The sequence below is a fragment of the Podarcis gaigeae genome, assembly GCF_964106915.1.
Source record: "Podarcis gaigeae genome assembly, chromosome: 2".
In the NCBI taxonomy this organism is placed as follows: domain Eukaryota; kingdom Metazoa; phylum Chordata; class Lepidosauria; order Squamata; family Lacertidae; genus Podarcis; species Podarcis gaigeae.
The window spans coordinates 72,066,560-72,081,984 of NC_139679.1; the positions used below are offsets into that span (position 1 = coordinate 72,066,560).

General features: G+C 46.6%; 1 protein-coding gene and 1 long non-coding RNA gene across 4 annotated transcripts in view; both read left to right on the plus strand.

Annotated features, from left to right (window-relative positions):
• Positions 1-14,021, plus strand: part of LOC310838865 — a 73,398-nt gene extending 59,377 nt beyond the window's left edge. The window contains exons 5-6 of the long non-coding RNA XR_014561184.1: positions 903-969; positions 12,990-14,021. This is a non-coding gene — a long non-coding RNA (uncharacterized lncRNA). The remainder of the gene's footprint in view (positions 1-902; positions 970-12,989) is intronic.
• An 82-nt stretch (positions 14,022-14,103) lies between these two features.
• The window catches only part of SEMA3F (semaphorin 3F), a 123,758-nt gene continuing 122,436 nt past the window's right edge, over positions 14,104-15,425 (plus strand). Inside the window, exon 1 of one of the 3 annotated variants that reach the window (XM_083726539.1) lies at positions 14,104-14,740. The gene's annotated coding sequence lies outside the window, so the exon portion shown is untranslated. Of the gene's footprint in view, positions 14,741-14,805; positions 14,919-15,425 lie in introns of those variants that run through there. The other 2 variants (XM_083726545.1, XM_083726541.1) reach the window with 2 other exon arrangements.

The window sequence follows — 15,425 nt, forward strand, 5'->3', positions numbered from 1 at the left end:
TGTAAAAGAAAGTCTGCCTGGATTTGTTTGTTTTCTGATGGGCAGCTAAAACTGATGTATTATAGCAGGCGCTGACTTTTTGGACTAATTTTTAACTTGGCCACTTTGAAAACAGGTTTAAAACACATGTGTTTTTGTAAAATTGTGGCTTGACACCTTGGGTATTTTTATAGAAAAGTGGGCTACAAAATTTGGAAATGATAGATAGACCAATAGCCTTGTGTGGGGAAAATAGATGTGTCTATCAGCTGGGCACCTAGGTTCAAAACATGGGGCTTTGCACACTCTCCAGTGGAAGAGAGCCCCCAGCAAAGTTAAAAACATGCTCATAGTTAAACAGTAGAATAGCGTGGAATTTAGGTTGTTAAAGGCTTTTGCATATCCTGTTTCTTGGGCCTTAAAATGCTTGCCCGCTTTCCTCTACCCCTCTAGCAATGAACATGCCACACACTGTTAGGTAAGTTTAAAAAGTTTTGCTTACTAAATCCAAAGGTCTGGTTCATGCATTACTCCATGTAGCAGCAAGGAGAACACAGGTAGAATACTCTAGGGTGCAAATACAGGTTATAGTTTCAAACATGCAGTCTTACTTTGGAACAAGTTTAGACACATCCTTCCTGGTTGATTACACAGCTGAAAGAGGGTGAGAGACCCTCATGGAGGTAAGGGTGTGTGACCTAGCTCAGTCTAGGTCTCTGGTCTCTGTGCACTAACTAGCACTTATGCATAGTTAAGTTTGACTGCAATTTCCCACAACCCTAACTGCATATTGTGTGAGCTAGGAAGTCCTAGGTTCAACACAGACTCTCTCAGGTTTGAAGAAAATTAACGTACGTAGTGTGATAAAAGGATCATTTCCCATATTGTGCAAACTCATTCCTTTTCTCCCACTGTCATCTAAGGTCAAGCAAATATGGAAGACTTTGGAAACACTAGAAAGGCTTGCATAAAATGGAAATAGAGATAACAGTGGGATGCCCACTACAAGACACCATGTCCCTATCATACTACCTTCCATTTGGGGTGGGGTGGGGGAGGCTATCATTGTGTCTCCAGTGCTACAGGCTTAAGAACACTTAGCCCTTTGTTTGTTAGTGTCATTTGCATTCCACAACAATGCTTGGTGGGAGGTAGAACTGCTTCCAGTTGCTGTCTGCCTAACATCAAACAGCAAGAAACACTCCCCACCACCCAAAGAAAAACCCTGGAAAGGCACCAGCTGATGAAAGAGATCCCTGGCCTTGTTCCCAGTCCCTTCATTACTACACTCCCCTGATATCACTTTCTTCTTCATTCTACACATATTACACAATGGTGTTTTTTTTTTAAAAAAAAAAAAAAGCTGTATAAGGGCCTTGCAGAAAATATAACGTTATTTTAAAGATCATTTTACTGTCTATAAAACTGAGAATAGCATGGAACCTCTGTGTGCATGTGCGTGCGTGTGCGATCACTTCCTTTGTGCATAATTTCTTCTGTTTCCAATCTTTAGACTGTGGGTGCCCCATTCCCTATGTAGTCACAGCAGCAGCACCCAACCAGAAGAACAGGCCTCTTGGGTGAACCCCAAGCTTTGCAGCAGAAGTTTAAAAAAAAAAAAACTGGGGGCGAGGGAACCCTAACAGAGGGACCTCACCAAAACAAACAAAGCAAACAATAATCACAGTTAAATAAGGACTGAGTGTGTATAGCAGTCACGGAATACTGACTGGCGGCAGGGGAGTGGCGGAGGCTGAGAATGGAAAACGGAGCAGGGAATGGAGTGGAGTGGTTGGAATACTGAACATGGACCATTCCATAATACAACATTTTGTTGCAGGCAGTCCCATTTGTGCTCCCTGTTGCCAGTCCTGTACAGTTTAATAGGTTTGATTCTTGCCCTTCCCTAAAGGATGTCAGACATGGGGCTTTTCCTCATTTAATCCACAGACTGATTCTGCATGGGAATATATAGTGACTGATCCAAAGCTGCTCTACTTGGCTGCTGTTGGTTTTAATCAGCTTTTGAATATATTTAATACCTGTTCACATCAATAATTTTGATGTTTTATGTTAGATTGTTGCAACCCTCGTAGGGGGCTTTTTTTTTTTTTTTGCAAGCAAGCAAGCAGTATATACATTTTATTCATTCATTAAGTAAATAAATAAAATAGCTGGGCAGGGCTTTGAAGCTAGGTCATTCCAGAGTTCAGCTCTCTCTGTATCCACTATACCACACTGGCTCTCATGCTTATAGTTATACCTGTGCTCAGAAATCCTACCGTGAGGAGGTCTTCGAAAATAATGCAGAAAAGCAATATAATATCTCATACAAGTCTCTTGAACAACATGAGAGAATCTCCCACAGGAATGTGTTCGCTCTAAAACAGCCTCCTCTCTAATGCCTTTTCCGTTTGACATTTCCTAGTACCAAAGATGCCGTTACATGGGCATATGGCTCAAGCAGGCACAAAAATAAGGCGAGAAGACTGGATAAGGAAGGGGGGGAATCTATCTCCATCTGCAAAAAAAAGACCTTGCATTGAACCCCTGTGGGATGGGCTATTCTTTTATTAGCACTAGAGGTGGAACAGAAGAAGATGCTAGGCTTTCTTCACTCTGGTGTTCCTCTGTAGATTATGGCATTTTTAAGGCATCAAACGCACCCAGTCAGCAAGTCATACATCCCTAGAGGCTGCAGGCTCTCTTAGCCAAGTTCAGACTAAAGCCCCATCCATGATGGGCAGGGAAAGCAGCCAGGCAAGCACAAGCCCCATTGTCTCCGCATGACCAAGTCATAAGAAGAGCCTGAAAGGCGCATCTACTCCAGCATCCTGTTCTCCCATCGGCCACCCAGGTGTGATGGGAAGACCACAAGCAGGACATGAGCACAATAGTACCCTCCTACTCAGCCTCCCCAGGAACTGGTACACTGTTTCTAAAACCAGAGTCTGTTGGGAACTGTAGGTGGGTAGAGTGCTGTTGTGCTGTTGGCCACTGTGAGAACAGGATGGAGTAGAAGGTGCATTGGCCTGACTTAGCAAGCTTTCCTTATAGTCTTAAGTAGGGAAGGGCATATACTTGATGCAACCATACAGCTGGATGCATGTAGGTTCCCCACCACCACATTAACTCACTCACACGTGCACACAAACGCCCACCCACGCCACAAAGAATGCCCCTCAACCTACCTTATCTCCAGCACAGCTCTGGTATCTGTGCAAACTTTGGAAAGTAAGGCAGAGAAAGGAAACAGAAGAGGACAAGGGGGTGGACAAACTCTTCAGTTCTGTAAACTCAAGAGCTTGAAAGAAAAGGGACAGGGACCGATTCATCTCATTAGTGAACTGGGACAGGATATAATGGGCTTGCTTGGCAGCCAGGGAGATGTAGATGAAAGAAGAGGGTGACTTTACAATGGTGCAAAGGTGGAAAGGCAGGGGACTCTTTCTCACTATTTTTGGAATCAGAAGCTCAATGCTAACAAAAGAACTGGATCCCAGAAAGGAACCTGCGCAATAATGTGTGGCACATAGCTTGACTCATCGCAGCCTAATCTCATAAGAAATTTAAGGGGAGCTGCTGTCATTAACTCTTAAACTACCATAATGCCTTGAAGCCTCAACAGAGTTGGGCTGGAAGTTTAAGCTCTTGAGCTGGTCTCTTGGGCAGTTTTAAATGTAAGACAGTTTAATGCCTTGCAGCATGGAATGAGCTCAAACTATTTGAAGGATTTAAGCATCAGTTAAGCCAGCGTACTATTTTAAGTGGCTTCCTAAGCCTGAGCTGCTCTGAATATCCAGACTAGTCCTAAACCATCTAGCTTCATCTCTACCTATTGTATGGGTCCATTTCGTAATAGGGCAGTGTGCTGGTGATACTGTATAAAGTGAAGTGAAACTGAAAGAGCATTCCTTTGCTTCATCATGCAATACATGGAGGCTGATGCGTGTGTTTGTGTGTGAACTACTGCTGCTCAAACTGGTGAGCAGTGCTTGATGAGATGTATCCATGCTGTGTATCATCTCCACCATAAGATCTAGAAACCTAAATACATGCTTTTCAATATACCAGATTTGCACAAAAGAGGAGTAAGAAATAATAATTTTTAAACATGTCTGCTGCTGCAAGCCAGGAAATCTCAGGTCCTTTGTGGACATGCATATATGTATTTGTTTACCTGTACATGTCGACCTTTAAAAACTATCATCATAATCATCATCAAAATACATCATCCGCCTATGAGGCATGAAGGCTGCTCCCTGCAAGGCCCTTTCCACCTGGCCTAGGGGGCGAGGCCCACACTCACCAGCCCTACTGAAGAGGCTTCTCATGAGGCCGGTGGAACATTTCCCAGCTATTGTTTTATTGATTTATTTATTTAATATGCTGTACACCGCTTTGAGGATTTTATTTAAAATATAATAATAATAATAATAATAATTTATTATTTGTACCCCGCCCATCTGGCTGGGTTTCCCCAGCCACTCTGGGCGGCTTCCAACAGAGATAAAAAATACACTAAAATGTCACATATTAAAAACTTCCCTGAACAGGGCTGCCTTCAGATGTCTTCTGAATGTCAGGTAGTTGTCCATCGCCTTGACATCCGATGGGAGGGCATTCCACAGGGCGGGCGCCACCACCGAGAAGGCCCTCTGCCTGGTTCCCTGCAACTTGGCCTCTCGCAGTGAGGGAACCACCAGAAGGCCCTCGGAGCTGGACCTCAGTGTCCGGGCAGAACGATGGGGGAGGAGACGCTCCTTCAGATATACTGGACCGAGGCCATTTAGGGCTTTAAAGGTCAGCACCAACACTTTGAATTGTGCTCGGAAACGTACTGGGAGCCAATGTAGGTCTTTCAAGACCGGTGTTATATGGTCTCGGCGGCCGCTCCCAGTCACCAGTCTAGCTGCCGCATTCTGGATTAGTTGTAGTTTCCGGGTCACCTTCAAAGGTAGCCCCACGTAGAGCGCATTGCAGTAGTCCAAGCGGGAGATAACCAGAGCATGTACCACTCTGGCGAGACAGTCCGCAGGCAGATAGGGTCTCAGCCTACGTACCAGATGGAGCTGGTAAACAGCTGCCCTGGATACAGATTTGACCTGTGCCTCCATGGACAGCTGTGAGTCCAAAATGACTCCCAGGCTGCGCACCTGGTCCTTCAGGGGCACAGTTACCCCATTCAGGACCAGGGAATCCTCCACACCTGCCCGCCTCCTGTCCCCCAAAAACAGTACTTCTGTCTTGTCAGGATTCAACCTCAATCTGTTAGCCGCCATCCATCCCCCAACCGCTTCCAGACACTCACACAGGACCTTTACCGCCTTCACTGGTTCTGATTTAAAAGAGAGGTAGAGCTGGGTATCATCTGCATACTGATGAACACCCAGCCCAAACCTCCTGATGATCCCTCCCAGCGGCTGCATGTAGATGTTGAAAAGCATGGGGGAGAGGACAGAACCCTGAGGCACCCCACAAGTGAGCGGCCAGGGGTCTGAACACTCATCCCCCACCACCACTTTCTGAACACGGCCCAGGAGGAAGGAGCGGAACCACTGTATGACAGTGCCCCCAGCTCCCAGCCCCTCAAGACGGTCCAGAAGGATGTCATGGTCGATGGTATCAAACGCCGCTGAGAGATCCAGCAGAACTAGGAAACAGCTCTCACCTTTGTCCCTAGCCCGCCAGAGATCATCAACCAGTGCGACCAAGGCAGTTTCAGTCCCATGATGAGGCCTGAATCCCGACTGGAAGGGATCCAAATGGTCCGCTTCTTCCAGGCGTGCCTGGAGTTGTTCAGCAACCACTCGCTCAATCACCTTGCCCAAGAATGGAAGGTTTGAGACTGGGCGATAATTGGCCATCGTGGCCGCATCTAAAGATGGTTTTTTAAGAAGCGGTTTAATAACCGCCTCTTTCAGCTGGTCTGGGAAGGCTCCCTCACGGAGGGAAGCATTCACCACCCCACGAAGCCCATCGCCCAGTCCTTCCCGGCTAGCTTTTATAAGCCAGGATGGGCAAGGATCCAGGAGACAGGTGGTTGGCTTCACTCGTCCAAGCAGCCTGTCCACATCCTCGGAGGTAACAGATTGAAATTGATCCCACACAACTTGACCAGACAGGACTCTAGCACTCTCCTGCCCCGGCCCTGCTCCCACGGTGGAGTCTACTTCTTCCCGAATCTGAGCGATTTTATCTGCAAAAAAATTTGCAAAATCATTGCAGGAGAACATGTGGCCCGTACTGGGCCCCGATGTTACAGGTGGTTCCGCTAAATTGCGAACCACCTGAAAGAGTCTCCTGCTGCTGTTTTCTGCAGATGCAATAGAGGCGGTGAAGAAAGTCTTCTTCGCCGTCGCTATCGCCACTTGGTAGGCTCGACGTTGAGCTCTAACCCGTGTCCGGTCAGATTCAGAATGAGTTATCCGCCACCGGCGCTCTAGCCGTCTCAACGATTGTTTCATTGCCCTCAGATCCGTGGAAAACCACGGAGCTCTCCGGGCTTCATGCAATCGGAGAGGGCGCTTCGGAGCCAAACAGTCAATAGCCCTGGTTAACTCCACATTCCAGCGGGCCACCAGGGAATCTGCTGAAAGGCCATCAACATGGGATAAAGCATCCCCAACCACTCTCTGGAAACCATTTGGATCCATTAAGTGGCGGGGGCGGACCATCCGAATCGGTCCCACCTCCCTGCAGAGGGGATGGGTCGCAGAGAAGTCCAGTTGCACCAGGAAGTGGTCTGACCATGGCACTTCTTTCGTTTCGCTTTTACTTAGTGTCAGATCACCAACATCCGTAGAGGTAAACACCAGGTCCAAGGCATGTCCGCGGCTATGGGTTGGGCCAGACTTATTCAGGGACAGCCCCATGGAGGCCATGCTTTCCACGAAGTCCCGAGCGGCCCCTTGTAAGGTCGTGTCGGCATGGATGTTAAAATCCCCTAGGACGACCAAGCTAGGTGTCTCCAGGAGAACATCCGCCACGACCTGAAGCAGCTCGGGCAGGGAATCCTTGGTGCAGCGGGGAGGTCGGTACACCAAAAGGAATCCTGTACTGCCCCTATTGCCCAACTTCCAGAACATGCACTCAGAAAACTGGGTCTTCCCAATAGGACGCCTGGTGCAAACTAATGACTTCCTAAAAATCACTGCAACCCCCCCTCCCCGCCCACATGACCTGGGTTGCTGTGCGTAAGAGAAACCTGGTGGACAAGCAGCGGCAAGGACAGGCCCATCTGCTTCATCCAACCAAGTCTCTGTTACACATGCCAGGTCAAGTCCTCCATCCATGATCAAGTCATGGATGGCAGTGGTCTTATGAATCATTGACCTGGCATTGCACAGCAACACTTTCAGGTCATGTGGGTATCCCTTGCTGATTCTAGTATTCATCCGGTCAGGACCAGACCCAGAGGCAGGGATAGTCCTCAGACAACGACTAAACCTGCCTCCTCTGTAATGACATGGTCTGGTCTTAGCGTAACTCCTCCTCCTACCCGTGATCACTGAGATCGGTTGTCCCAGTGCATTCCCCCCTGTGAAGCATATCCCAGCCATTTTGTGGGCTGGGGCCCATTCCCCAGCAGCCCTGACCCCTCCCCTTAAGAACAAAATAACCCCTTTAAAAAACAAACAAAACAAAAAAACAACACAAATAATATAAAGCGGTATAGAAATTTTAAAAATAATAAAATATACCATATTTTCACAAAAGTGCAGGCTTTTTAAAGTGTGCTACTCCAAGTCAAGAATTAGGAGTCACTCATGTGAAAAGCTGCTTCTTCCACAAGACTGAAGCAGCTTCAAAACCACATTAAACTCCAGTGTCGACAAGCCCCAGGTCTTAGCCATTCTTATTTTTAAAGCATCCCATGCACAAATTATATGCATTGCAACAATACATTCAGGGTTTTTTTTGTACATGCTCCTGTTAGTATCTGCTAAAATAGCTGTTTCTTTTTGAAATGGAGAACATAGTTTTCATATGTTGCCTAAGAAAGCACCTGTATGCTATTGGTACGTAAGAAGCATGGTAAAGCAAAACAGATTGCCATCCATCCTCATCCTCATGTAAACTGATCATGTAAATTCTTAGCCTTCTGTCTTTGGAGCAGCCAGACCCCAAGGGCTCAGGTTTCTTGGTCCTTACGCATCACCACACTGTATTCTGCGGCATTCGGCACATGCATGACTGTGCTCATTATTATTCCTTCCACCTCCTCCTTCTCATCATTGGTAAAACATGAATGGACACCTGCCGGGACACCTTTGAATACTTCTGCTATGGGGAAGGTAAACTGGAATGTCTGATTGGCCTTCCTTATCTCACTTCTTACTTGGTATTCTTCTCTCATCCTTCCTGCTGCCTGTTTCCTAGCCCTCGCATTTTTAATCTCTCCTTCTATGGAATCTTGTCATGTCACCGAAGCTTTTCATTGCCCTTCCCTAGAACTTATATATATATATTTCCCCCAACCGTTATCTGTTCTAGAGACACAGTGAACATACTAATGAAGGCACAAAGAAGGTGCAAGATAGACTGGGGCAGAGCTTTGGTGCTGCAGTATTTAAGAAGACGTTCTTGTAATGCTGCCTAATCCTTCCCTTCCCCTTCCCAACCCAAGTTTTGAAACCTAACTGAGAGCTGGTCTGTGCCACAACAGGACAGCTGTGGAAAAGATAACAAGAAATAGTGTTGGGAGCCAATAGATGGCACTCTTTCATGTGAATAACCATCCTGGTAGCCACTGGCACGTACCCAAGAGGTACTATGCGGCTATTTCTCTGGTTGCTTCCCTGATACTTCATAAATCATTGCCATTGAAAAGTTTGTTTCATAGTTCTCTAAACTTCAATGGGGTCTTTATTCCAAACTTCTCAAAGCAAAAAGCTGCACACAGAAAACTTTTGTGATGATATGCATCGGAAACAAACTATTTTGGTATTAACAACCCAACACATAGGCTATGCCACACTGGAATCTTACTAATACTTCTGTAAACGTAAGTGGACTTCCTAGGTAAGTATATCCCACTGAGACTTGGGATTGTGCTAAACAACTACAATCTTATGCACTCTTGGAACTCTAAGGGACTTGCTGCTAATGCATAGAATCAATTTATATGGGCAATGTTTTACATGTGCACAGCAAAACTACTTGTATTTTATATAGTATGCCCATAATCTTCCAATGTTTACTTGAAATTCCCACTGGGATTTAGAGTGAAAGACATTGCTTTTAATTTAAAGGAACTATGTTCTTGCTGAAAGGCTAGTATATTCTCACCTACGGGAAAAAAGTCATATTAGAAAATGCTATCCTATGTATGTGACATGACTGCAAAAATTATTTTGGATTCCAGAGGGTTGAGCATGTTAATTTGTTGCAACAAAGAATATTGCAGCACTGTAGAAGCTAAAAATATGTATTGTAACATAAGCTTTTATGGGTCAGCCCACTTTATCAGATGTATGGTCACCTCAGTATGCCCTGAAGACAGAGAAGATAAAAAGATACAATTGTTTTGCTGGCATGTTTTTCCTAGTCAGGCTAAATGATCAAGTAGTGCAAGGGATAGTTGAGCCCAAAATAATATAGAATCAAATCAAATTCAGGGTATGCTTATCTTATCCACCTAGGGAATCACTTCTGATGAAGTAGGCACTGGCCTATGAAATGTCATGATAAATGTGGTGCCAAGATCTTTAAGCTTTTGATTTGTACAGGATGGAAATTATTCAACGTGAATAATGCTGTTTAGAAAATGTTTGCCCATTTTATGCATTACAAGTTTTCAGAATATTCATATGACACATATATATCCTGCTCTTCAACCCCGAAGGGTTATCAGAATAGTTGAATGAAACAACAGTCCTTAGCATAATATACCGTAAATCAAACACCTGAACATTATCAAATAAAGGCAAATATCCACAACGACATAAGGTGAAAGACCATAGAAGGAGGAGGATTGCAGCTCAGTGGTGGAGCACCTGCTTTTCATGCTGTACATCTCAGGTTCAGCCCCTGACATCTCCAGGTAGGACCAGGGGAGGGAACCCTTTTTTAACTCCTGGAAAGTCCCAATCAGTCAGTGCAGACAATATTGAGCTAGATGGACCACTGGTCTGACCTCGAATAAGGCAGCTTCATATCATCGTCTGTGCCTAAAACTATGGCCAGTAAATTTAAAAATATGCAACAACAAAAATAGGAAAAGAGCTGCAGCTCAGACTAGAGCACACATTTACATATCTTGTATGCAAAAGATTCCAGGTTCAATCCCTGGGAAAGAGGAGCTGCTGCAATTGAGTGTAGAGACATTATTGAGCTAGATGTACCAGTGATCTCATTTGATAAAAGACAACTTTTGGCGATATCGAAGTTTATGCTTTAAGGATTATTTTTGAAGCGTGTCTGTGCAAGCTTGTATCTCGAGAAGGCTGTACACTTAGGAAGAGCTTTATGTGTGTCTATTATACGGCAAATATTAGATAAGTGTTTTGCAAAAGCTCTAAAGCTGTTTGGAAAGATAAGCAATTTTTTTGCTGCAAAATAAGAAGTTCATCCTATGTGATGTCTGTGTGCACCTTGAAACATGTGTTTGTGCATTTGTGTTTCGAAACAAACACAACATATATCAGGAACACCTCTCACGGCACAATCCCATACATGCCTACACAGTATTGAGTCCCATTGAGTTCAGTGGGGCTTACACCTAGGTGAGTGGGTATAGAGTTACATCCTTAGTTCCCAAATGGAAGGAAAGGATTTCAGGGGGTTGAAGCCAACAAGAAGTCCTCGAAGAAAGAACAATTCTGTTGGTGGGGCCAAATCATAAAGAAGAATACAGCTGGAAAGCATTAGGTCTCTTCCTGCATTCTTTGTTCTTGTGGCTACAAATTGTACAGTGGACTCTAGCCCATGGAAGCTTATGCTGTAATAACATGTGTCAGCCTTTAAGGTGCAGCAAAAGTTTTTGTTGGTTTTGCAACAACGACTAGCATCGTTGTTATAACCTCTGGAAATTGTTATAACTAAGACTGAAATGTACAATTAATAGAAATGCCTAATAATTTTTAAAAAACTAAAAGGTGAGCCCAGTTAAGCCTAAAATTTACTGACAGGTGGCCAACTTACCTCTGTTTAAAAACCTCCATTCAAGCAGAGGCCACAACCTTCGAAGGTAGCCAGTTCCACTGTCAAACAGCTCTTACAATCAGAAAGTTTTTCCTGATGTTTAGTTGGAATCTCCTTTCTTGGAATTTGAATCCATTGGTTCAGGTCCTGCCCTCTGGAGCAGCAGAAAGCAAGCTTGCTGCATCTTCCATGTGACAGCCCCTTAGATTTTTGAAGATACGGTATTTGAAAACCCAACTGACGTTCCAATTCAGCAATAACCTGCGGGTTTACCTTGGGGAAAGTGGTGGGACAAAAGAAAAACATCTCAGGCCCGTGCCTAGCAATCATTTGACATACGAAAGTGTAGAGAAGAGCCCTTGTTCTTCTCTTTTCTAGGGTAAACTCACCTAACTTCTTCAACCATTCTTCATAAGGCTTGGTTTCCAGACCAATTAATTGATCAGTTAAAAGTCAGGTGTTTCATGAACTAGACGTTCTTTGAACAGCTGACCATCCTGCAAAAAATAAATAGTGATATGAGAGTGTGAGTTTGGGGGTTTGGAGTTTGGAATTGTCTGATGAGCAATAGCTAACTCACACACAGCATACCCAAAGTGAAAAAGACCTGTACTGCCAGTCACACATTGTTGTCTACACGGTTTATCATCATTTGTGCAAGTCAGGGGTGATAATCAAATTTTGAAGTGGCCCAGTATTTGTTTTCTGTAACTGTTGTGAGGTTGCAATGTCAGTCACTTAACCTTTTAAATCTACTGCTTTTTATTAAATCTACTGCTTGTGTAGAAAATCACAAGTATTTTGATTTGCACACATTTTTAAACAAATCCTACCATGCTGATTCCATTAGGTACAGGGTCAGTTTCCTAAAAATATTGAGACCACCTAGCCAAACAACTTAGCCAAGTTTTCCATCTGGTCACGGCACTAGAGGCTTACTTTATGAAGATCTGAAACAGCATTTGACTGCAGTGAGAAGTGATAGTATTCCTCCTGATTATAAACATAAGTTACCTGAGACGTTCTTGATTCAGGGATGCATCCCAATTGCTTTGAAGGCAATAAGGATACTATATTTTAAGGGTTTTTTTGGTGGCGTGATGTTCCAGCTGCTTAACAGAGCCCTAAACAGAGCAGCTGCTAAAAGTTACTCTGGCTTTTGCTTTCCCCGTGTGCAACAGAAGAAGATACCTTGTGCCAAAGATGCATTCATGAATTATACATAAATGTGAAAGACACAAGGGATTGGGGGGGGGGGGGCTAGGTGGAGGCGGCAGAGGAATTATGCATTCTTCCTTGCTTAGCCTTAGGCCAGAACCTGTCATTTGGATTTCAGTGCAGAACTTTTGGCTGGTCAATCATTGTATGTCCTTAGAGTGATGAATGTCAGGTTTCCTGACTCTCATAGCTATACCGAACCTCATCAAAACTTGCTCACTCTTAGGGGAATTCATATATTCCCCCCCCTATAGAAGTAATCTCTCCAGTGTAGGGAGGATGTGTATGCTGGCACTTCTAAATGGAATGCAAGTATCTGTTTTGCCAGGAGCGCACAGGTCAGAAAGCCAACATGTGCAGTGTGCAGATTACCTCTGTGTAGGAGGGAAAAATGTAAATTGCTAAACAGCCTTCAGTATGTGCACAAAGCAATAAGCATATACCTATACATTTGTAAATCATTCTGTTGAATATTTTTCCGTCTTTTTAAAGGGCACAACAGCCCCTTCACTCACTAGGATATACATCCAGACCTGGGAAAGAGGGATCTCCTTTCGGTGAAGCCAGTCCTTATTGATCTTTATATACTTTAAATACATAAAACTCCACCCCCATACAGACATGTTTTCCACTATTTTGACTCAAAGGTGGAGCAAACCTTAACTGAGAATGGGGTATTGATCTAGGCTTGAACCTGCTCACACTTTCATCTGATGCAGAACAGAGTGTTAGGGTGTCTCTACTTGAAATGGGATCTCTCTGCAGCATTTCTACACTTTCTGCATCTTAACCTCAGCCCCGCTGCCCCACGACCCCAATACCTCCCTCCACCCACAGACCTAAGACCTAATCCCATCCACCAAAGGGTTAACCTGGTTTGCCTAAGCTGCTGAAACGACTAAGGCGCTGGGATGGGAAGACGTGGGGCGGGGTGGGGGAGAGAGATAACACTCTCTCCCGCTGTCAGTTACGCCCGAGTTTTCTTTGTTGCAGGATATTTGTTGAAGGATCTGTCTGGTTGGATTTTGCAACATTACAAAGCAATGCCCCTCTCCACCTCTCCCCACCGCAGCCCGCTCGCTCCCCACCATTCAATTCACCCTCACCCCGATCTTCTTTCTTCTCTTGCTTTCCCCTCTCCTTCTCTCACTCTAACCCCACCACCACCCCACCCTTCTGTCTCTCGCCCCCATCAGCCCTCCACCCCCGGGATGCGAGACACTCCCTTGCAATCCACCGAATAACTCAGCCAGAGAGAGAGAAAGAGAGACAAAGGAGTCGGTTTATTTATTTATTTGTCTTTCCCATTCCTCCCCCCCCCCCCGCGCCTGTTTCGTCTGCCTCTCTCGGGGTTTTTAAAGTGTGGGGAGGGGGGGAGGGGAATCCCCGTCCACAAAAGCACAGAGTTAGGTGGAAAGAGGTGTATGTATACACGAAATTGGGGGGGGGGGTGATCAGTCTTGTTTCGGATAAGGCTCTCCCCCCCCCCCCATTCTCTTTCCGTTGATGGAATAGAGAAGCCGCGGGGGGACTTGCCGAAACTCAGCCTTAGCCGGAGGGAGGAGAGAAAGTCAACAGTCGCACGAGCCGGACTCGCCGGATACCCGGAGAGAGCGCAGGAATCCCGCAGCTCGCTCGCTCCCTCGCCCGTCTCTGCCCTGCCAAGCCCAGCCGAGCGGGGCGGCGAGGCTGGAGGGGGGGGGGTGGAGGAGAAGAGGGAGGGAGGGGCGGGGTAGCACAGGTGGAAAAAGAGGTGGCGGTGGGGAGGAGAGAACGGCGGCGGGTCCGGCCCCCGCTTCCCTGCCCGGGGAGGTGGGGACGGGGAGGCGGGGCTATGCAAATGAAAGGCGGTAGAAGCCAATTGACTGAATAGGGTCTGGGTGCTCAATGTGAGAGAAGCGGATTTCGAGCGTGTGTGTGTGTGGAGGGGGAGGGTGGTGGTTTATTTTCTTTATTTTCTTTTTTGCCAAGCCGGCGGGCAGGAGGCCACTTTCATTATTATTATTTCTTTTTCTTTCTTCCCTCCTCCTCCTGCCTCTTGCTCTCCGGGCCTGCAATGAGAACTTAAGGACCGAGAGAGTGCGGACGGGGGGCGGGCGGGCGCACAGCCGCGCATTTACGCTCGGAACAAGCGGCGAGAGGCGCCGCGAAAAGTCGAGCCCGCTGCGCTCCGCGGGTGCGAAGGGAGTCCCATCCGGCTTGCCTGCTGCCTCTGGAAACCGGTGTGGGTCGAGCGTCTCTATGGATTGGCGGAGAGATCCACTCGAGTCCTGAATTCCAAGTCCAGGATTCCGGAAGGTGCTGCCTACCACATTGGAGGAGCGGCGGCGGCCGCCCGCTTACTTTGACCAGAGAGAGAGAGGGGAATGGCGGTGGGACGCCGCTACCAGGACAGCTGGTGAGAAAATGCCTCTTTGGTGTCAATAGATAGGGTTTTCGCTCATTCCCATTCCCCACCCCACCTCCCCACTTTTTTTTTTCTCTGGATCTGGGAGCAAGTCCTCGGGTCCTACTGGCGAGCAGCGACGCGACCTTTCTGGGGAACCGTCTAAACTGCTCTGCCTCCATCCAGAAAGGTACGTCCGTGTGCGCAACGCGAGTTCATTCCCCCCCCCCCCCTTTCCGTTTGTCCACGCGCCTCCGAATTAATGGAGAGAGTGAGTCAATAGAGCTGCCAACCTCTTCTGGGTCTCTGCTCTAGCAAAGGTGTCACATCGTCCCGTCTATGGAAGAGATTGAGCCGAGATGGACGGGTGGAGAGAAGGTCGGTTTGCCCTACGGGGCGGCGGGCGCAGGATTCACTTTCCGAGCCGTTGCTGCGCTGCTCTGCTTCCTCCCTGTTGATGGGAGCGTTGCAGGAGTGCCAACTTGGCCCCACGACCGTGGGTGCCTGGGGCCGTGGGTGCTATGCAGCATGCAAAATTTGTGGGTGCCAGGCCCCTTCGTGGGGAATTTTATGGGTGCTCAGGGCCCCAGGGAGTTGGCACCTATGGAGCGTAGAAGGGGGTGATATTGTGTGTACAGTTAGAAGGGGGGGCGGAGGCTAATGATCAAAGCTGACGGAGGTGGGGAGCTGTTGGAAG